The sequence below is a fragment of the Pleurodeles waltl genome, chromosome 6, assembly GCF_031143425.1.
Source record: "Pleurodeles waltl isolate 20211129_DDA chromosome 6, aPleWal1.hap1.20221129, whole genome shotgun sequence".
Taxonomy (NCBI): Eukaryota; Metazoa; Chordata; class Amphibia; order Caudata; family Salamandridae; genus Pleurodeles; species Pleurodeles waltl.
In genome coordinates, this window is record NC_090445.1 from 573,670,586 (window position 1) to 573,695,272 (window position 24,687).

The window sequence follows — 24,687 nt, forward strand, 5'->3', positions numbered from 1 at the left end:
CCTGTAAAAGATTCCCAGGAGGGCCTTGGCCACTGCAGGAGCTGTAGTGGTCCCAAGGGATTCAGGGTACCTGATGGTATGGTTCACCACCACTAGAATAGATCTGTTCCTAGAGGCTGTGGGAGGGTCAAGGTGATCAGCAATGTAAATCCCTACCCTCTCGATGGGAACCCCAACAACTGGCAGTGGAATTAAGGAGGCCCCCTGACTTACCACTGGCTTGGCAGGTGACAGAGGAGCGACAAAACTCCTTGTTGTCTTCAGACATGTGTAGCCAGTGAAAGTGTGGAACAAGTCTGTCCCAAGTCTTTCTTTGCCCAAAATGTCCTGCAAGGGGAATGTCACGTGCCAGGTTCAATAAGAACTCTCTAAGCTTCTGAGGGATGACCAACCTTGTGGTAGCACCAGGCTTTGGTTTCCTAGCTTCAGAGTAAAGGAGACCATTTCCCCAGTAGATCCTTTGGGATCCACTGACATCCCCTGCCTCCTCTGCAGCAGCGTGCTGTCTGAGGCCTTCAAGAGAGGGGCAGAATTGCTGTTCAAGACTCAATTCCTCCCTGGAGGGTCTCCCTTCACCCAAGAGCTCTGCTATGTCAAGCCCATGCTCCTCTGGCGTAGTTCTTCACAAGGGGCAAGATCATCTCCCTGAGGAGATTGATCCTCACATGAGGTCTGGGAAAAGGATAACCTTTTACCCTTTCTGCCTCTCTTCTTGGGAGCTTCCTGGGACATTATTCTAGGCTCGAGTGCTCCTTGTTCTCCCTGTTTTCAGACCTGTGCTCTTGCAGCTACAAACACACTTTCAGGGATGACCAGCATTGCTGCAAGGGCTTGCAACTCCACTTCATCCCAGGCTGAGGTCTCAAAATCTTTGCCCATAAGACATTCTACAGTAATAGAAGAGGACACTACAACTTTGTTAGGGCCAGTACCCCCACCTCCCCCAGCTAAAGTTAACAACTGCTGTGGGGTGGCACTTTGTGATGTAATCAGCATTGGTTACTTGGTAATTGTGCCCAAGTAGCATTTGCTCAGGTGACACCAGTTTGTCAGTCACCATGGTGACAGTTGCACCTGTGTCCGTGTAAGCTTCTGCCTCAGTGCCATTTATGAGGGGGTACTGCCTGTATTTCCTCATATTAGGAGGCCAGGCAGCCAGCCTCAGTCATTTCTCTGACTAGGCCACAGTCCACTGCAGTACCCAAGGTGAACCCAGCTACACCCTTGTTTGCAGTACTATTACTAGTGTTATTGCTAGGGGCACTGTGGGTAGTAGTAGTAATCCTGGCGCTTTTCTTAGGATAGTTGCTATCACCTGTCCTATGACATCTTTCTTCACACAAAAGCACCAGGGTTTCTTGTCAGAAAAGGAGGAGGACTTGGACCCACCCCCAGAAGAATTTTCAGGCCTGTAGAAGACTTCCTTCTTATCTCTTGTTTTTAACCATCCTTCTCTCGGACTTAGACGCATTCTTTTTCTTCTCCCCCCCACCCATCATGGGTTTTCTTATCCACACTGGTGCGAACCCATTTGTCTGCCTTCTTTCCCAATTCTTGGGGAGATGTCAGATCAGAGTCCACCAGGTATTGGTGCAGTTTGTCAGACACACAGTTATAAATGTTGTGTTCTCTCACAGTCAGATTAGCCAGCCCTTCCAAGTCATGGACATTACTACCATGTAACAAGCCTTCCAGAGCCATAACTGCACAGTCCACAAAGTCTACCCAGTCTTGAGAGGACACCTTTTGAGTTTCCCTGAACTTAATCCTGTACTCAGTAGTGAGCCCAAACCCATCAATCAGAGCTTCTTTCAAGAGTCGGTAGTTGTCTGCATCCTCTTCTGTAACTACCAAAAGTTTGTCTCTACCTTTGTCTGCAAAGGAGAGCCACGGGATAGCTGCCCACTGCCTCTGAGGGACCTTCTGGACTTTAGAGGCCCTTTTTAAAGCAGTAGTCCACTTTTGGATGCCATCCCAAGACTTGTAAGGAGGGACTATTCTGCTGAGATTCCTAGAATCAAAAGTGTCTTTCCTGACTCAAGACTCTCTAATGCTGCAACCATGGGGTTCCTACCCCAAATTCTTTCTTTCCCATTCCATCTCTAGGGCCTCTCTCTCAAGAGTTAGCTGCTGCTTTGTCAACTTAAGTTTCGATTTCTCATATTTCAGCAAGCTGAGCCGCCAAGCTAAGGATCCTTCTTCTGAGCTAGAATGGATGGACCCAGCAGAAGATGCTAAGGCAAGGGAAGACGAGGATACAGAGGATCTAGTCGTCCTGGCAATCCTTTTGACCACCGTAGAGGGAGAAAGGTGGGCTTACTACTGGGATCTCCCTTGTACTACCAGTACTGCTCCCTGCAGGTCCAAAGGTCTCTCCAGAATCCTTATGGTCCTGTCCAGTTTGGTCAGATGAGGTTCTAGGTATTTCCTTGTCCAAAACTGATGGCCCATCTTCCTCATCCTATTCTCTCTCTCCATCAGGGCTTTGGATGTCATCCTGGATGAGCGACTCTAAGAGAGTAGATTTGGTAGGGGTTGCTACTTGTCTTTAGTTTTCTAGCTGTACACAGGGTCCATACCTAGACTTCTGAGTCTGGTCAGTGTCCACAATTAAAGACATGGTACTCGAGTGGAGTGTGTGGTGCACCTACCTGCTCTAGAGTTCTAAACTTTTAAAAAGACTCTGAGAAAGGGCTATGCTAAACCCCTGACTACCCAGGCAAAAAGTTTAGAAATACCTGAAGTTACTAGTACAGTAAGTACCCAACAGTCAGTAGTGATCTTAATGAAAGTCACTGATGACCAAGAAGTAAAGCAATGCAAGTGTTTTATCCCACCGCTGCACCACCAATGTAGGAGGCTGGCTCAGTTTATGGTGTCCACCTATTGTGTGGCACCCTATACTGAGTCCAGGCAACTTTTAGCGATAGTGTTTAGGTGTCCAGATAGCAAACGTTCTCTAGGGGTAACTGTGGTGAGTAGCTAAAGCTCATCCAGGAGGAGGGTAAAGCACTTGCAATACCACAATAGTCAGTCAGTGATTGTCAAACAAGAAAGAACCACGCCAGGCGTTGCAAAAATAAAGTATTCTTTTTTTACAACACTACTACTATACTTACATCTGTATATCTCCACATGCAGATATCTGCACACAAAATGTACACTTAGCAACAAGGAGGTAAAGCATAGAAATACATGGGACCTAATGAAGGGCCAAACCATATACTAAGAAAGTGGTATAAGAACGGAGGTGCCCAACCAAGGTAAGTGTGTTAGAATCCCAAGGGCTGGGGGAGTAATGATTTACCAGAGGTATCAGAAATCCCACAGGTGCCCAGGTGCAGAGTTGTTATCCAGCCAGGTGTCCCATAGGCTAACACAGGACCGTCACTGTTGGAACTTAGAGGATTCAGGACCCTTCCCAGAGGACCCTGAGGAAACTAGTTGTCACAAAGAAGGTTGGATAGTGCCCCCACCAGTGGGTACCCAGAAGATTAGAGTACCTACACCAGGGAGCCCAGGAGCATAGGGGTGTTGGAGACCCTTGTTGTAGTCACTGGGAGCTTTGGTTGTCCAGCTGCTGTTGCGACCAGTGGACCAGGTTGATGGAACCCAAAGTTGGATTCCAGACGTAAAGAACCTGAAAAAGAAGGAGACAGTGTTCAGACCACTCGGAGCTGTACAGGCAGTGCAGGTAGGCAATGCCCATTCTTCTAGAGGTGAAGTTCCTACAGGTTGGTGAAGGATAAAGTCCAGCTGCAGAGTCCAGGGAATACAAGAAGATCCTTGGCGTCAACCATGAGCTGTCCCACGTTGGTCACCGAATTGCAGGAGGACCACCAACAAACCTTGGCAAAGGGAAGAAGAAGTTGCAGGATTTTTGCAGGATTTTAGGGACCAGCAAGGTCCAGGAGACTCAACCTTTAGAGAGGAGTCAAGGCTGGCCCTCAGCAGGAATGAAAGCCAGCAGGAATCATTGGAGCCAGCACGAATAACCCACTGGCAGCAGGCACAGGAAGTCTCAGGGAGGTCTCAGCAGCACAACAAAACAGGAGTCCCACGCCGCAGGAGCTGCAGAGCGGAAGCTGAACTTGGATTTGCAGAGTGCTGGAGGCTGAGACTTCTTGGAGAGCAAAGATCTTTTGGCAGAAGAGCCATCAAGCTTGGATTTAATGCAACAGTTGTGGTGCACATGGTTTCAGTTCCAGTGGCTACAGCAAGGGCCCACCATCTCCCACGTTGGTCAGAATACAAGTTGAACCGGGAAAGAACCACAAAACCATAACCTGTGTTGCAGAGCCTTTCGATGTTTGTGGGACAGCAGGATCCACCAGCCGGTCATTGTCATCTTAAGGGGCCTGCAGATGCAGGGAAGTGACTCCTTCATTCTAAGGGAGATTCCTTCTTGGTTCTTGGTGCAAACAGAGTCCTTGTGTCCCTGGAGGATGCACAGCCACAGATATTGCAGAAATGTTGCATGAGCTGTAGAAACAATGTTGCAGCGGGAGCCCTCCCAACTGGATACAGACTTGTTCTGATGGATACAACTACCTCATGTTATAAATTCTCCCAATGCACCAGCTTCCGACTGCAACTTTTTTCAGCTCTCGATGTTGACGAGGACTTCATAATAGCACAGCTCCACACACGACTCCGTCTGACGTCATCGGAGCCATAAGAAATCCTCATCGCCATGCTGACGTCAGTTCCCTTTTTTCTGCACATTCAACAATAAATGTTTCTAGATTTCCATAGCTTTCTTCAATGGTCCAGGGAATTTCTCTTACAAGTAATCTTGTTTTAAACCTTGTAGCGAGTGCGGAGGTCACATGTCGGTGACGGATCCACATGAAAATTGTGGTGTCTGAGTTCAGATCATGACTTCGCGGGTTGCTTGTCCTGTCAGAGCATGAATCTGAAGGCTCTGAAGGAGAGGATGGGGAAGCTCTTTCTTTGTAAAGCTAAAAAGAAGAGAAAACGTCATAGGTCAAGAACTCTGGACTCTTCGTCACATAGATCTTCAAATTCCCACAAGAAGTATCATCGTCATGGATCGTGACGCTGTTCATCCAGAGACAGTTCTAGATCGCCTTCACCGACTTCAAGATCGCGATGCCATACGACTTGGGGAGTCAGTCCTACGGTATCTCCACAGCCGAAGTCACCTGAGGAGTCTCCGGTGCTGTCACTGGTGGAGATTTCAGCGTCCCCTACGACCCAGTTGGTTCACTTTTCTCTGACATCCACGCATCAGGAGTTTGAGGTTAGAGAGTTGGAGCAGACCCACTCTCCACTAGTGGAACAGGGCTATCCTGCCTTTCCGGCTCTGAGAGCGAATCCGTCTTTGTTCCTTAATCCTATGTTCAGCATATTCAATAAGGCAAGATTCCTTTCTGGTGCGCCTGCTGGCCCCACGGGTCCGTTAGCCTTCATGTTGGGGTTGCTGGCACCATACATGCAGGCCCCTTTTCTGCCTTTTCTTCCAACATCTGGTTCGACACAGATGATGACAACATCAGCACAGATGCCATCGCCAGTGACGCCGTTACTGACGTCAGACAGACCTCAAGCGACGTCACCTCAGTCTACTCCGGTGCTGAGTGTAAATCCAGCCCCTCTACCGACTTCACTTGTAGCTTTGCAGGCATCTACGACGTTGGTGAACTCCTAGTCGATGCCACGCTTGAAGTCAAGACTTAGATCAAGGAGGGAAGCCTTACGGCTGCTGGAAGAGCAGCAGTATCGAGAGGAGCAACAAGACCAACACCTAGAAGAAGGAGAGATTCCTGTACCTTCTGATGGGAACCAAGGGCTCGATGTGGTTAGTGGACTAGACACTTACCGTGAGTTGGCGCTTTTGTCGCCCAGAGGTGCAATTTTGTCAGAAACTTTAAACCTACCATGGGGTTATCAGGAAAGCAGCAGAGCTTTTAGCTCTACCTCTGCCTGCTTCAGACTAATATTCTAATGGGAGTATTGCACCCCACAACCCCATCTTCCGAGCCTCTGCTTCTGTTTAATAATGCTTTGATGGAGCCCATATTGAATATTTAGAAAAAGCCAGTGACTACTCCGGCAGTTTCCAGGACTATAGCCAAGAGAGTTAAGGTTGCTTCAGGGGACCCACAATTTTTAACACAGCCCCCGAAGCCAGAAAGCTTGTTGGTTCGGGCTTCCTGTTTCTCTAAAGCGGCTCCAGGCTCATTCCCTACAACTCCATCGGATAGGGAGTCGAAGCGGATGGAGCAAACTGCTAAAAAGACCTTCTCTTCGGGGAGTATGGCCTTGAAGTCTTTGAATGCGACCTGTGTGCTGGTAGATACATTCTACACCTTGACGGATACGGCCAAGGAGGTGGTCCCGAAGTTGCTACAGGATGTTCAGGGACATTTTCAAAAACTTTTGCAGGATAGTCAAGTTGCAGCCAAGCAAGTAATCCAGTCAGGCCTGGACACTGCAGACTCTGTCGCAAGAGCCATGGGAACATCAATTGTCAACAGGAGGCATGCGTGGCTTAGAGGTTCCACCTTTTCATCTGATGTACGAGCAACATTAATTGAACTTCCTTTTGATAGGGCCATGCTGTTTGGGGCAAAGGCAGACTTGGCCCTGAAGAGATTTAAAGATAGCAGAGCCACTGCAAAATCTTTGGGCCTTCAGTCGTCTTTATCATTTTATAGGCCATTCCGGAGATTCAGAGGGTTTGGTCGGAGCTCATCCTTTTGTGGAAGAAAAACAGCTTCAAGTCCAGAAGCCTTCCAATCCCCTCTACAGGTCCTATAGAGGTCATGGAAAGAATAGATTGAGAGGTGCCACCCAGTAGCCTTCATTCTCCTCCTCTTCATCCTCTGAAGGGAACCAGTCAGGGAAGCAACCCTAGTCCTCTCCCTTTCCTCCAGCATGTGTTGCCCTTAGGGGGAAGGTTGTTACATCTTCTCAAGAAATGGGAGTTAATAACATCAGAGTCTTGGGTGTTAAGTATTGTGAGAAAAGGTCCCGCCCTTCCCTTTTGGGAGTTTCCTCCTCCCTTCCCTCCCTGTCATTCCCTTTGCTCAGAAGAGCATCTTCTGTTGCTTCAACAGAAGGTTCAGAGTCTTCTGTTAAAGGGCGCAGTGGAGTTGGTTCCGGAGCAGGTAAGTGGTCAAGGATGTTATTCAAGGTATTTCCTGATTCCCAAAAAGGATGGTTGTTTGATGCCTGTCCTGGACCAGAGGATTTTGAATTGGTTCCTCAAACAGGAAAAGTTCAAAATTCTGACCCTCGCACAGGTGCTTCTCGCATTGGACAGGGAAGACTGGATGGTGTCTATCGACTTACAGGATGCATATTTCCACATCCCCATTCTGAAGTCACACAGGGAGTATCTCCAGTTCGTGGTAGGGGTGCAACACTACCAGTTTGCGGTTCTTCCTCTTGGTCTTACTTCCGCACCTCGAGTCGTCACGAAGGTGATGGCAGTGGTGGCAGAGCATCTCAGAAAGAAGGGATTCCCTTACCTGGATGATTGACTGATCAAAGCCTAGTCCCCAGAGTTAGTTCTGCACCATTTGCAGGTGGCAACCCAGTTGTTGTTCAATGTGGGCTTTTCCTTGAACATGCCCAAATCTCACCTGGAGCCCTCTCAGCGCCTTTTGTTCATAGGGGCAGTACTGGACACAACATTTAATCAGGCCTATCCTCTTCCCATGAGGATGCAGAACACAAAGGCGATGATTCCAATGTTTCAAAAGTAAGTGGCTGTTCCAGTCCTACTCTGTGTGTTCGCCTCCTGCATTCTGTGGGTCATTCACGCACATTGGCCCATGAGAGCTCTCCAGAGGTGCCCCTGCAAGCAGTAGTTTCAACACAAAAGGGATCTCCAGGAGTCGATAACGATCTCCAGAGATGTTGCAGTGGATCTGCGATGGTGGAGTGTACAGGGCATCCTGTCTCAAGGAAGGCTGTTTTGTCTTCCACCTCCAATGACCACAGTCATAATGGATGCTTCCACTCTAGGGTGTGAAGCTCATCTGGAGGACCTTGAGTTCAAGCGCCTTTGGTCTCCAGTACAACAGATGTTTCACATCAATCTGTTGGAGTTGCAGGCGATACGTCTGGCTCTCAAGGCCTTCCTCCCGTCAATTTGCAGTCAGTCTATACAAGTCTTGACAGACAACACTACAGTGATGTGGTATTTCGACAAACAGGGAGGAGTAGGATTGTACCTTCTCTGCAGAGAGGCTCTGCAGCTCTGGTCCCTCGCTCAGGACCATCGGATTTGCGTAGTAGCAAACCATTTGGCCTGAGTTCTGAATGTACGTGTGGACATTCTCAGTCGGCGCTTTACAGCCGATCACGAGTGAAGTCTTCATCGGGAGGTAAATCTTAACATCTTCCAGTTGTGGGGAATGCCTCGGATAAACCTATTTGCCACTCAAGAGAATGCACGCTGCTCGTTGTTCTGCAGCCTCCAGCATCCGATGCAGGGGGCACTGGGGGACGCGTTTCAGTTGAGCTGGAGCAATCGGCTTCTATATGCGTTTCCCCCCAAACCTTTTATTCCTCTAGTTCTGAGGAAAATTCGCCAAGACCGGGCCCAAGTCATATTAATAGCCCTGGATTGGCCAAGAAAGGTGTGGGACACAGTTCTCATTTACCTCTCGTTGTGCCCTCCGCTCTGTCTTCCTCACAGGGCAGACCTTCTCTCGCAGGGGAAGGTTCTACACCCCCACCTCCAGAGCCTACACCTTCATGCCTGGAGATTGAATGGGACAATCTGAGTTATTTTTCTCTCCCCCCTGAAGTGGTGGATGTTATTTTATCGGCCAGGCAACACTCCACCAAGACTGTCTGTGCTGGCAGGATTTATTAGTTGGTGTTAGAGGAGACATATCAACTCTTTAAAGGCCCATTTGTCTGATGTTCTGGAGTTTTCTCTATCTTTAGCGCAACAAGGGTGCGCTGTGGTGAGAGTAAAGGGCTATCTCGCCACACTGTTAGCTTGCATTTGTCTTCCTGATCCACCATCTATAGTTCTTAGATTCCTTAAGGGTTCAACAAAAAAAAGTCCTCCCACTCCATTCTGTATGTCTCAGTGGGATTTAAATTTGGTATTAACTTTTTTGATGGGTTCACCATTTTAACCAATGCATAGTTGCCCATTGAGGCTCCTTACTTTTAAAATAATTTTCTTAATAGACATCACATTGGCTAGACGTGTGAGTGAGCTGCAATCTCTTAGTGTAAAAACCCCTTACACTACCTTCCATGCGGGAAGGTGGTTTTGAGAACCAGGGCAGCTTTCCTGCATAAGGTAGTTACACCCTTCCATCTGGGGCAGACAATAACACTTCCATCTTTTTATCCTCCTCCCCACCCATCGAAGGAGGAGGAAAGACGGCATCGCCTGGATTCAAAGAGGGCTCTGAGCTTCTATATATAGAGGACTTCAGAACTGCTGAGCAGCTCTGCGGCTATGTGGGCAAAATGTAGGGCAAAGCTGTCCACAAGAGGACTCTTTCAAGGTGGGTCATTCTTTGCATAAAGATTTGTTACTCTCTGGCAAGGAAGGAACCTCCTGAGGGCATTAGATCTCATTCAACCAGAGCCAAGTCGACCACTTCTGCTTTAACGAGGGATGTGCCTGTTGTTGACATTTGCAAAGCAGCGACTTGGGCTTCCCTCCACACTTATGCAAAACATTATTGTTTAGACTAGGAAGTGAGGAGGGATGGCCATTTTGCAGGTTCTGTTCTGCAGGACTTCTTGGTTTGACCAGTCAGGCACCCACCTCCGATTGCAGGACTGATTTGGGATTCTATTCATAAGGTGAGGAATTCACAGGTAGTTGTATCCATCAGAAGAACAAGTTACTTACCTTCTGTAATGCTTTTTCAGTGGATACAGTAGCTAGCTGTGGATTCCTCACAGTCCCACCAGCCTCCCCGTTGCCTCTCTTGTCATACCAGCACTAGTTTAGGATGCTTTATTCTTGTATTATAGAAAATATTTGTACATATTATTTTTATAAAGAATGTTTATTAGATTATGTATATATGTATATATCCATATATATATAATTTATGTATATAAAGTTTTTTTTATATATATATTGAGTTGCACTTGTTGTGCTTGTGATGTCAGTATTCACCCGTCTGTCTCAAAGGCAAGTGGGTGAAACTGACGTCAGCACTCCGGCAAGGACTTCTTATGGCTCTGATGATGTCAGATGGAGTCGCATGCAGAGCCATGATATTATGACATCCTCGTCGACGTGGGAAGCTGGAAAGAAAAGTTTTCGTTGAATGCTGGTGCATTGGGAGAATTCATGAGGTGAGGAATCCACAGGTAGCTACTGTATCCACCAGAAAAAGCAATACCGAAGGTAAGTAACTTGTTCTTTAAGTTCCAAAAGCAGTCCAGCAGCGGTTCCGGAGGCCTGAAGGAGATGTCTTGCTGAGAGTTGCATGTAGAGTCTTGCTTGACAAATCTGAGGACCCACCTTTGGGGATGGTGGTGACAGCCTTAAGTAACCTTAAAAGGGGGTTGGTCACTATCTGCAGTGATCCACCTATCAGAGGGGGTCAGTGACATCATCTACCTGACCTAATCCGTCAGATGCTCCCAGGGGCCTCTGCACATCTTATTTCGAAGATGGCAAAATCAACGAGTCACCTGGCAGAGCTCTGTGCAGCTCCCTAAGGGAGGAGCTGGACAGGTGGGTGGTCACTCCCCTGACCTTTGTGTGTTTTTGCGCCAGAGCGGGAACTGGGGTTTCCTCAACTGATGCAAACCAGTTTATGCACGAAGGGCACCAAATATGCCCTCTTAACCAGTCTGGTGGTGCTGGGAGGCCACCCCATCCCAGCCCAGAATACATAGTTTTAAAGGAGATGAGGTCACACCTCCATCCTACAGAAAACCCTTTGTTTTGCCTTCCCAGGCTCAGCAGAAGGGGGGCAGAACAGCGTCTGGGGTCTTTAGTAGCAGGGAGTCTACAACAACCTATTATCAACCAAGAATTCTGCTGCTGTTATTCGAACTTCTAGAGCAGCAAAGTTAAGTCTACGAGTACGGACATCTGGGAGTTCCTCTGACGAGTAGACACACTGACCCTTCTGCCTCAAGATTTGGAGGCCTTGGGGCAAGATATCACGCTCCTGAAGGTCCGAGCAGCCATCCATAGCATGGTCAGAAACAGAACCCCGGGTCTGGATGGCCACCCCATTGAATTTTACTCTACTTTTGTGGAGGATCTGGTATTGCGCTTGGTTGCCCTGTATAAAGAGGCTAAAGAACGAGAGTCTCTTCCTCAGTCTACTCGAGAAGCACTCATTATTCCCCTCATAAAGCCAGGGAAACCGGCTATGGACATTATGGCTTATCGTCACTTTCGGTGCTGAGTATGGACTATAAAATACTCAGCAGGATATGAGCCACCCACCTGCTCTGACACATGCCCTCCCTGGTCCATCGAGATCAGACTGGGTTTATACCAAACCATAATATGGCTATCAATATCTGTAGACTTTTCTTGATTCTGGAGGCAACCACCTATGATAAGAACAGCGCTGTGATCTTTGCTGTAGATTTTGAAAAATCTTTTGATAGCTTAGAATGGACATAACTGTACGAAGTATTATGTTGCTTCGGACTGGGAGAGGACTTTGTGGCTTGGACCCAGGTGGTTTACATGGCATTTCGGGCAAGAGTCTGTGTGGGGAGAACCTTTTCTGAGAGATATGCTGTGGAAAGGGGAACACGGCAGGACTGCCCGTTATCGCCCTCCTGTTTGCCTCTGCCATAGAGCCTCTCCCATGTCATGCCTGCACAGGCGAAGCTTATAGAGGCCTAGGCACCTGGGAGCATGCCCAATATATTGCATTGTATGCAGATGATCTCCTGTTGTTCATAGAGGACACAGGCAGAGTTCTGTAAGAGGCGAGGAATTTACCAGACCGTTTTGGTTCTCTTTCAGGACTCGAAGTGAATTGGCAAAAGTCTAGCCTATTCCCTATGGTGGCCAATATGGTAGCCCCCTCAGATACTGACAATTTGCAATGGGAGCTGCATCACCTCTCCTATTTGGGAGTGCAAGTATACCACGACTCTCTGGACCTTCTGGAGGGAAAAGTGAGACGAGCATTTCGAGGGCTCTGCGGTAGTTTGGCCTTTTAGAGCTCACTACCCTTATCTGTAGTGGGGGGAGCTTTATTGAAAATGATAGCCTTGCCTCGCTTCTCTGTTCTTTCATAACCCGCCCGCTGTGGATCCCTGGGGCATTTTTCAGGGAACTGAACTCATTGATCACAGGTTTTTTTATGGGGCTCAGGTCGACAAAGAGTGGCTCTGACTGCAGTTTAGCGACCTGATTTCTCGCTGGAAAACTGATTCCTTTCGCAGAATATTCTGCTTTCTTGTTCACATTTCGGTGACCTTTGAATCTCTATCGACATTTCTCTTCACTAATATTATCATTAGGTTTTTCCTTTGTTTTTCAGCCTTGAGAAAGCCCCGGCTTATAAAGCCAGAGGGGGCGAAACACGTGTTGGCTGCTTCTTTTCCTTTCATCTTGTATCATTATTTTGGATGTCGCTTTTACTAAAGGATAAAAAGTGATTTTTTCTTTTGAACGCTTGGAAGCAAAAACAATGACAGCAATAACAATGTAATAAACTTTGAATTTGATTGCTTAAAGAAATTTTGAGTGGGGCTTTACCTCTTTTTGATGCTATAATCGATGGCAGAATGTCCATCCCTGACTTTGAGTCCTACTATTTGGTGGGACATTTACAGTGGTTAACCCAGGGGATAATGAACCGAGCGACACCTGGCAGGGAGGCAGTCCCTTTCATCCCAGACCTCCCAGCCTTGATTAAAACATTACTCGTATCAATCACTCCTCCGCCACTGGACCCGCCGAACTGATTGTGCTGCGCCGCTGCTGGCTGCAGTGCCTTCGGAGATCAGGGCAATCAATACTCTCCCAAAATCTTGTTACAGTTTTTAGCGGAACTACCCCTTGGAAGGGATTGGAGAAGGATCTTAGACTGGGTAGAGGTGGGAACAACCACTATGGGAGCTCTGTGTGGGGCAGATGCCTTCCTGCCTTTCAAAGACTTCCACTTAGGCTACGGACTTTCCCAAAGCTATTTTCTTTTGCATATGGCAGTCACAAGGGCAGTCAGTAAACACTGCAAACAAGGACAGACAGAACCACTTAAATCTGCGGAGTGTTAGTACCAGATGAGTGCAACAGGCACTAACAAAGCGGTAGCATGCCTGTTCAGGAGAATACTGGCAGATCTGATACCACTCCTGACGGCTCTTAGACAAAAGTAGGAAGATTATATGGGGATCCCAATTACTTGTGAAGCATGGGAAGGCATATTAGTACACATATCTAAAGTATTTAGGAATGCCAGATTTAAGCTTATTAACTTCTATGTGCTCCATAGGGCATATCTTACATGGGGAAGCTTTATTGCCCTTTTGGACTAGCAGATGCCAAATGCCTAAGATGCAGGGAGGGAGCTACAGAATTTTTCCACATGCTCTGTTGTTGTGCGTACTTAACCGAATACTGGGGACCAATTACAAGAAAACTGAGTTGCTCGATAGAGACATACCCTGCAAACCTAGGCATTGCCTGCTCACACGGCCAAGACAGCAATCTCTAATCAGTTTCAAGGCCTAGCGTTCCTTTTAGCCAAAAGGCAAATCACTAGAAATTAAAAGGCCACAAGAGAACCCAAATACTTGACTTGGAAACAGGAACTGCTGAAGTGCATAAGATTTTAGGGCATAGTGAAACTTCACGAGGCCAAGCGCGTCCAGGGGTCTCTCGAGGTAGCGAGGGCCTGGGATTCCCTTGTACGGGCCCCCAACCCCAGGATACTGAACCTCTTACCCAGTAACAAAGACATAAGTGAGTCCTTACAAGTGAGAACAGGGATACTCTCTACACCATATGACACCCAAGAACTTAACGGGGTATATACAAGATATACCGGAGCGATCCACTAGGGTCGCTCATTTCAACACCAGGCACCAGAATGCTTGCCAGACACCAGGCGCCAGGGAGGGAATGGGGGCGTTTGCTGGGAGCAACACCGTTTTTGCATTGTATTGTTCAAAGAAGAAAGTTAAACCATGTAATTGCACAAACAGCTGGCCCGGAGATCAGCATGGATCAATTTCATTCTTACGTATGCTTATGCAAATCTAGGTCCTTGGGCAATGCACGTTTCTACCATGTTGACATGACAAATACTGCTATTAACTCCGATGTGACTCTCAACTTGTTATGTGTGCGTGTTAAAATTCAATAAATCATGTTAAAAAATAAACTGGTAAGGGACATTGTCCTCAGTTACTGGTGCACTGTACTGAATGGGGGAAGTAAAAAACCCCCAGTGACGCAACCATCCTCTGAATTGCAGCTTGCGTGAAAGACAACCTCAAAAATGAATCCGTTTTGGGTATAGGAAACCTCATGGAGAGATGATGTAATAGATTAGAGAGTCAGACTGCCAGAAGCATACTGCTGAGGAACTCTGTTATAAGGGACCAGGCTGGGTGCAGTTAGCCAACCATGCAGCACTCAGCTTCTGTATGCTCTGTTGGCGAGTACACACAGGAGCTGTCTGGAACTAAATTCATGTGCACCATCTAGCGTTCAGAGAACCGCACCACCAGGAAGCACAGCCAGTTGATACATACCAGCCTTCCACCTGTGCTATGATATGTTGCCCTTATGCCCGCGAGAGTACCAAAGTAGAAGGTCTCAGGTCTTTATGTAGAATTCAGACTAAAGTAGGAAGAGATGAGTGGGTCCTCCCTGCACTCAAAACACAGTAAGAAGCAGAAACTCCATTTATCTGTGCTGCTCAGCAGGAAGGAAAAGGGGAGCACAGATGATAGAGTAGGCTTTTTTGTTGGAAAGGGTCTGTGATTGGTGTGTTTTTTTGCTGTTAAATCATTATGGGAACTGTAGTTCTTTGCCTTTTTTACCTTGACTATTGTTATTAAAAAAAAAAAAGCTTTTTAACACTAATGAATTAGGAATACAGGAGTTAATAGTGGTCTTGACATAGAATTACCTACTGTTAATTGTAGTTTATTATCAGAACATTGCCCCATAGTATGTTTTCTGTGTTTGTAGCCTCATTCTTAGCCATCACTGACACTCCGTGGTGACTACCAGTCTTTCCTTCCCTGAAGTAAACACCCCATGAGCATGTTTGGGGTATTGCTTCCCTGCGCTTGTCCAGTTCGAGTCTGTAAGCAGTGCCTCCATCCCCACTTCCTGACTTTTCAGCTTGAATGAAGAATGCATAAAGAGAGAAGCCTTTGGTATGCTTATGCTGTAACTCAAGCGAAAACTCAAGACAGCCTGAGAACACTTATAATAAAAGTCAAGAGTCAAGGTGCATAGTGAGAGTGGAACTAAAGCTAAATTACAAAGAAGACAAAAGCCACGAGAGTGGAGCCTGGCCTGAGATTGCACCGGCCGCAGAGAAAGAAGTGGACAGCTGACCCTGAGAAGACCCTCCTGGATGACATAGGGAGCATAAGATCTCGGTGGTGTCGCAGGAGGGAGTGAACTAGTGGTGAATGCGGTGTCCTTCCTCAAGTCTAGAGAACAACCAGCTCCAGGCTCCTGAGGACAATATGCCCCTTTGGAAAAGTGGTAGACCCAAAAGAAGGCCTCCAGGGAGTAACTGAAAGAAAGGCTATCCTTATTTAGAGGTTGAAGAGTACCTGCAGCACAAGGGATCACAAGTAGCCTCTGGTTGATTCGGTGTCTCAGGACAGCCTTTAGAAAACCAGTGGAGAAGCTAACCACGAGGTGCAGTGAGTGAGGAGCTATGGAGTGGAGCCTTAGGGGATGCTAATGTGTACAGAAACAGGAATAAATGCAAGATGGAGAGTGTGAAAGCAGAATTCTTCATGATTCAGTGAAAGATATTGAACTTTGTGTCCGGTGGGGACCACTCACAGATGTGCAACATGAATCAGGTGTCCCCACTTGCCCACACTCTGCTTGGTCTGGCACCACTCCATTCTCAGGAGTAGAGTAGAAGGTTTAGGCAGTGGAATACAAGCACAGCCCTGCATACGGCTCCTTCGAAGACAGAAACGAATCACACAATAGAAGTAATCGATACAGGGCCTCAATAGCATAACACCCCAAATAATGGCCCCTGTAAAACAGGTACCTACTCCCCTTAAAATGGTGGCTGGTCAACATAAAAGGGACTCCAATATTACAGATATCCTGCAGCCGGGGAGGGGAAACACAGAAGTGACCTGTAACATTAAAGCAGAAGACAATGAAGGTTTGTAATAGCAGATCAGGAACAGGAACCAATGATGAGGAGGTTATGACACTTAAAGGAAATCAAAGAACCAGTGGGAATTAACACAATGGTACTAAAGTAAGCTCTGAGAGAAATCAGATCATAAGTTAAAGAAATTGGGCAACAGAACACTTGTTGGAGACCACCCTAGGTGAAAGAGCAGTTGAGATCGATGAGCGTGCCTTACAACACTAGGGGAGCATCAAATAATATTTCAAGAAAGGCAGGAAAATTTAGAGAACTGTTCTTAATAATGTAACATACAGGTCAGAGGGCTCTCGAAAGAGGTAAAAGATAGACATAAAATGGCATGTTTGTGTTAGAGAGGACAGAATCAGAACCCATAAGAATTTACTGTGTGCACAAAGAGCCCCTAATTCTAGAGGACCCCAAGAAATAAACACCTGCCTCCACTGCTTCAAAGACAATGACAGAGTAATGCCAGTGACATGCAACTGTGACTGCTTCTTATTTCATGGAAACTAGGTGCAGGCTTTTCAAGACTTATCCATCACATTGCAGATGTGCTTCTCCTTTTGTCATAGCTTTTCTGCAATCAAGGAGACTGAAATAGATGTGGGGTCACCCCGTGAAACTTATATTCACTTGAGAAGGGAAGCAGTTGGCCATTACATCCCTCACTAAGGCCTTTTTAATACACTGACAAAGGGAAAGACGTGAGTGACATTTCACACATCAGACTACTAGAATTGATAAGTGGCCTGGATAAGAAATAGAAAAACTCCAAACCAAGAAGAAATCTTAGCTGACTGCAAAGTAATAATCAAAACACTACAAAAGATCATGATGGGTAACATTCAAGAACCAAACAGGGAAATAGATGCAAACAATAAATAAAGTTGCAATCAAGTTATGAGAGTCATATCTAAATGAAGACCGTAGTTTGTGCGCAGGGTTGGGGGGCTGAAGGAATCTGTGGCCCAAACTCAAATCAGATATTGGACTCCACAGGTGATAGGAGGGCATGATCCATCCACAAAGGTAGCCTGTTTGGTCAAGGTATACAGTATAATAATGTTGACAAAACAAATTATTGTTTAAAGTTATAGAAATGTGTTTTTAAAGGGATGGAAGGCAAAAGGTTTTTTACAAGTTGGGGTGAGGAGGGGAGGAGGGAGTGTTACTTTTTGATCACCTTCTGAAAACAACATAGCCCAGACAAATGAGCTACAGCTTAATGAGGTGTTTACAGCCCTCCCTGTGACATGACTCTAACAATTTCATATAATGTCAGGGGAGGGAACGTTCCTGTAAGTGCAGGAGTATGCTACATGAGTTAACACTACTAAATACAGATGTTGCTCAGAGAGACAAAGAACTGAGTGTGCCTCAAATCACACAACTTCCTCATATAACACCTTTGCACTTAATAGATGTAAGTAGCAGATGTGGACTATTGTCCAATGCATATGTAATCTCCAGGTAGATGGTTACCTAAGGGACAAAGCATGGAGACAGGTATCTCTTAGATGATACATGATAGAGGACCTTTAACACTAATGTCAATATATTGTCCCAACCAAGACCAGGAATGAAATTATTTTTAGCCCAAACAATTATAGTCTCCACAGAATGGGCTAAGGGGCCCTTAATTGTAGGTGGGTGATCTCAAAATGGAAATGGGTGGTGAAAACGACAAAACTCACTCCACTCAGTCATCAATCCAACATCAGGGAAAATCTTGCTGGAAGACCTGGGGCTTGTAGATAGCTTGAGGTACAGACACCCATTAGGACATGGCTACACACACTACTCCACAGTACATAGGTGTTATGCCAGGATATATCACATCTCTCTAGATAAGAGACTTCTTCCAGAAGTACTAGATAGGGTCAGTTTATAGCAGAGATGGCCCGGCTTAACACACTGACCGGGAAGTGCGCTAACCCAACTGCAGGGTGAAGTAAATAGTGCAGAAATGGTACATAAACAACCCCCAGCAAAGACAGTGTAGAAAAAAGTAGTGACAGTCTGGAAAAATTAGAGCCTTTGAAAAAGACAGGACTAACATTTTGACGGTGTGCATGGATAACAAATTGTACAAACTAGGCAATAAGAGTGATGGGCTGTTAGCAAACATCTTTAGAGCTAAGCAATCATGCACATACATTTACGAAATGAGAAACTGGGAGGGCGAGATTTGCAAACTAGATGAAGTCAAAGGTAGGTGCTTTTAGGAATTCTGTACATTACTATAAACAAAATAACTGACAGTTCCAGGTAATAGACAGGCATACATAAATGGAGCACTAAAGTATACTTCTTACATAATTGAAGCACTAAGGTATACTTAGGGGGTCATTACAACATTGGCAGTATAAGGCGCTTACCGCCGTGCAGAAGACCGCCAATACACTGCCGCGGCAGACCGCCACAGCTATTATGACACACATCACGGAATCCGCCGAAATTCAGACACCCACACAATACCGCCACACCAAAGGTCAGCGAGAAACTGGCGGAAACACATCCTCCACCTCCACGTCAACAGAAACAAGCCCATGCCATTACGACCCACGAATCCACGCAGCGGTCTTTCAACCGCGGTATTCCATTGGCGGTACACACCGCCGCGCTCAAAATACACACACATCTCCAAAACACCGCCACACACACCTGACCCACATACACACACCACTCCCACACACCCAATACTATATAAAACACACACCCACAAACCCCTACTACCAAAAATTCAGAGAGAAGGCCAGAGAGACAGCACAGAACAGACAACCCCATCACACAGAGGCACACAACACCATCATCCACGCAACATCCAAGCACAAAACACCACATACCACTACACTCACCACACTCATCAACACATACACCACCCCACACATCACCTACACCACCCCATGTCACGCCAAAGACACCCCCGCTTCTCCGAGGAGGAGCTCTGTGTCATGGTGGAGGAAATCATCCGGGTAGAGCCACAGCTATTTGGCTCACAGGTACAGCACACATCCATAGCCAGGAAGATGGAGCTATGGCAAAGAATAGTGGACAGGGTCAACGCTGTGGGACAGCACCCAAGAAATAGGTGGAACGACCTACGGGGGAAGGTGCGTTCCACGGTATCCAGGCACCACATCGCGGTACAGCGGACTGGCGGCGGACCCCCACCTCCTCCCCCACAACTAACAACATGGGAGGAGCAAGTCTTGTGCATCTTGCATCCTGAGGGCCTCGGAGGAGTCGTTGGAGGAACGGACACTGGTAAGTCTAATCTTAACCATCATACCCCCCACCCTACCTGCATGATATCACACACCCCCACCATCACACCCTCCCCTATCACCCCAAATCCTCACCTATCTACCCATGACACCAACCACCCATCCCAACCCCAAGACCTGCATGACATAACTAAGCATGGACACCCAGCACCAAAGCATGCCCACTGCACAGACCCACAACACCCCCCAACCATCACCACACAAGCCCCCACACAGGAATGTCTGCACTGGGGTTCACGAACACCCAACCATTGCACTCCATGAAACACACACATGCAATAATCATGTACTTATACCCCCGCAGGAACCCGAAGGAACGTCACCACACCAGAGGGTCCAGACAACACCACTCCACCCCCAGAAGAGGCCCACAGTGACGACAGCAGCTCTGCCCCACTGGATCTTGATGACCAGGCCGGACCATCATGGGCCTCAGGACAGTCGGTTCCCCTTGCCCAGCCACAGCCCAACACTGAGCTTACACCCTCTGGTAACACCAGCACAGCACCCATCCAGCGGGCCCAAACCTCCCTACCCAGGACAGGTCAATCAGCGGTGTGTCCACCACTACAGGGCACCCAGGCGAACCCACCACCCCAACAACAACAGGGACCTGGGGGCAGTGGTAGTGGCCACACGGTCCAGTGGACGGAGGCACAGGAACACAGGGGAACTGGGAGGGCTGCTGTGCGACAGAGGGAGGACAGGCCAAGGGAACCAACTCTCAACGAGGCCCTCTCCTCCATCATGGGAGCATACCACCACTCCCAGGAGACGATGGCCACGGTCCTGGACAAGTTGCAGGAGACCCTGCGTCTGCAGGAGGAACAATATTTGGGGTTCAGGGAGGAGCTCAGGACCATCGGCTCCGCCCTCTGCACCATCGTAGGGGTGCTGACGGACATTCAAAAGACCTTGAGGGACACCGTGGCACTCCAAGGGGTCCCTGACACTAGCCAGGACGATGAAATGCCTACCACCTCCGCCGGCGCTAGTGGACAGGACGCCCCGCCACAGGACCAACACACCAGCACCCCATCCCCTGCAGACGGACAACCACCACGCAAGCGGGCCCTGAGATCCAGGAACAGGACAGAGCAAGATGGCAAGACCCCTGCCAGGAAATAAGACCACCCTGATTGTCCCCCCACTGTCCCACTTGTTACCCTGTCCAAATCGGAACTGACCTAGCTCCATTTCCAATGCCCAGATGTGCAATGTACCTGTGAGACTAATAGACTGGACTCTGCCATGGACATTCCTCCACCATCACCCATCACCAGTAAACAACCCCCCTTCATTTTTTGAGCACTCAAATAAACACCCTTGAAACACTAAAAACAAATGGAGTCAGTCTATGATTTGTAAATCTGTATTATCAATTACAGTTTCATAATGGGTTACCCATTGGAAGGCTAACATACCTATGTCACACATCACAAGCCCTTCAAAGATGCAAACAGTTGACACGTAGGTTACCACACTTGTGAAACTGAAATGGAAGGGTACAACTCAATTAACAAATAGTGAGTGAAATGTAGGTACAGGATAGAGGTTGATGTGTGAAAGTTAATGTAATGGTAAAAATAAAAATGTTCTCACCTGTGTGTCACTGGAAATATTGCTGTATGACTGACTCCCTGTTGTCGTTTTTGTCTTCCTCAGCTTCATCCTCATCACTGTCCACAGGCTCCACAGACTCCACAGCTGCCACAACACCGTCATCTGGATCATCCTCCTGCAGAAAAGGCACCTGGCGTCGCAATGCCAAGTTATGGAGCATGGAGCAGGCGATGATGATGTCGCACACCTTCTTCGGTGAGTAGAATAGTGACCCACCTGTCATTTGGAGGCACCGGAACCTGGCCTTCAGGAGGCCGAAGGTGCGTTTGATCACCCTCCTAGTCCGCCCATGGGCCTCATTGTAGCGTTCCTCTGCCCTGGTCCTGGGATTCCTCACTGGGGTCAATAGCCAGGAAAGGTTGGAGTAACCAGAGTCCCCCAATAGCCATACATGGTGCCTCTGGAGTTCACCCATCATATCAGGGATGCTGCTATTCCGCAGGATGTAGGCGTCATGCACTGAGCCAGGGAACATAGCATTTACCTACGAGATGTACTGGTCTGCCAAACAGACCATCTGGACATTCATTGAATGATAACTCTTCCTGTTCCTGCACACCTGTTTAGTCCTGCGGGGGGACCAGAGCTACATGGGTCCCATCAATGGCACCTATGACGTTGGGGATATGTCCAAGGGCATAGAAGTCACCTTTCACTGTAGGCAAATCCTCCACCTGAGGGAATATGATGTATCTCCTTACGTGTTTCAGCAGGGCAGACAACACTCTGGACAACACGTTGGAAAACATAGGCTGGGACATCCCTGATGCCATGGCCACTGTTGTTGGAAATGTCCCACTTGCAAGGAAATGGAGCACTGACAGCATCTGCACATCAGGGGGGATTCCAGTCGGATGGCGGATTGGTGACATCAGGTCTGGCTCCAACTGGGTACATAGTTCCTGGATTGCAGCACGGTCAAACCGGTAGGTCACGATTAAATGTCTCTCTTCCATTGTCAACAGGTCCACCAGCGGTTGGTACACCGGAGGATTCCGCCATCTTCTCATATGTCCCAGCTGACGGTGCCTAAGAAGGACAACAGCGAAGAACCAGTCACTATTCATCCAGGTATGTACCCACAGTTACACACAAGACTACAGCAGACACAAAACCCTTCCTGTATGTGTGTTGAGTGTAGGCCTCAGTATGTGTGACGCAGTTGAAAATGAATCCATGTGGGCCCCTGAAATGGCGGCTGCCTGACCTCTAAACTGGGACAATGGGATTGTGGGGTAACAGCGCTGGCGTTGCACACCGTCGCGGTAGGCGGTCGTAGATCGCGGCGCAATGCTGCATTGGTTAACATTGAACCTATGGGTCCCAGGAGCCAATGAACAGGTGCGCCGGCGGTGATGATGCGCCCCGCCGCGGACGTCACCGCCGCGGACGTCACCACCATTTTCTATCTCTTCAATCACTAGATACCTGACCTTCGACAGGAGAGGACCTACACTGCTAGTGCTGCTGTGACCTCGGTCTGGAAGCGACGATGGCTGCTGCGTCTGGGGAAAGGGCCCCTGCCTTCACTGCACAAGAGTTGGAGAAACTTGTGGGTGGGGTCCTCCCCCAGTACATGCTACTCTACGGTCCTCCAGACCAACAGGTTAGTACACAGGGAGCACGTTGTAGGGGCTAGGCCTGGGTGGACAGGGCTGGGTGGAAGAGGGAAGGGGGCAGAAGTCATACTACAGTAAAGCATGGGAATAAATGGGCCACATGGTCAGAGTAGGGAGGGGGCCACTCACATTGTTGGTGCAGTTGGTAATGACTGTTCCTCTTTCCTTGTGCATGTCATGTAGGTCAGCGCCCACCAGAAGAGGGACATTTGGCGTGCCATCGCCAAGGAGGTCCAGACCCTGGGGGCCCACCAGAGACGGGGCACCCACTGCCGTAAGAGATGGGAGGACATTCGCCGCTGCAGCAAGAAGACGGCGGAGGCTCAGCTGGGGATGGCCTCCCAACGTCGGAGGGGTGCCCGTCGTACCATGACCCCCCTGATGTTCCGGATCCTGGCGGTGGCCTACCCAGAGTTGGATGGGCGCTTAAGGACATCACAGCAGACACAAGGGGGTGAGTACAACCTCATTCTGCGGACTTTGCGTGCAGTGGAGGTGTCTGGGTGGGGGAGGTGGGCTCTGGGTGTCCCTAGGCCAGGGCGAGTTAGGTAGGCAAGGCTCCTCCATAATGTAGGCCATGTGGCACTCTACCCCACCTCAGTAAATTATCAAGTTGAGGTATAGTTGCCCCTGTGGCATCCATGTGCGCAGATTTCCACCAATGCCATGTAGGCCATATCCCAGAAATTGCATGTGCAGAGGGCAGGAGCGCGGCGTTGTGCATGGGGCTGCTGTGTCTGTCTTGTCCGCCAACGGTAGCGGTATGCCATGCACTAAAACTCTCTTTGTTCTGTCTCCCCCCCTTTTCCTGCTCTCCCTGTCCTTTTGTACATCAGCATCAACAGGCAGAGGTACAGTGGCACCGGAGCACGAGGGAGCTGCATCCCACATGGCCATGGAGGGCCACACCACAGACTCTGAATACACCAGTGGGACAGAAGGTGAGGGGAGCTTCACGTCGGCCACCGGATCACCAACCAGCGACACAGACTCGTCCGCCGATGTGAGCACCCCTGTGGTGGAAGCACCATCTGTGCGCCCCACTTCTACAGGTACAGCCGCCACCCCCCTACCAGCACCGCCCTCCCAGCAGCCCCTCAGCGTTCGACCCGTGCCCGCTCACCCAGGAGGGTGGGCATCACCTTCGCCCCAGGCACCTCAGGCCCTGCCCCAGTCACCCCTACTGCCCTCAGTGAGGAGGCCATTGACCTCCTCAGGTCACTCACTGTTGGGCAGTCTACCATTGTGAATGCCATCCAGGGTGTAGAAAGGGCGTTACAACACAGTAATGCATTCCTGGAGGGCATTCATTCTGGTAAGGCTGTCCTTCAGCGAACCCTGTAATCTCTGGCCTCAGCACTGATGGCAGCAATTGTCCCTGTGTCCAGCCTCCCCCCTCCAACTTCCTCCACTCAGACCCAATCCCCTGTACCCCAGCCCATCCCAAGCACACCTACAGACCAGCATGCACACAAGTCAACACAAAAGTAGCTCAGGCAAACATAGGCACCACACATCCCACAGGCACTCACACAAGCATCACACCCATACAGTCACAGCAACATCCACTGTCTCCACTGTGTCCCCCTCCTCCTCTTCTCCCTTCTCCCTCCCAGTCTCGTCTACACACACACCTGCATGCACCACATCTACAGGCACTAGGACTCGCACCAGGACACCCAGCACCACACGCCGCTCACCTGCACTCACCACCTCCACTGCCATTTACACGTCCCCTGTGTCCTCTCCCAGTGTGTCTGTGACACCCCCTCCCAAAGTACCCAAACGCCGGCAATCACTCACCCAACATCCATCCACCTCACGACAGCCTCCAGTACCTGCACC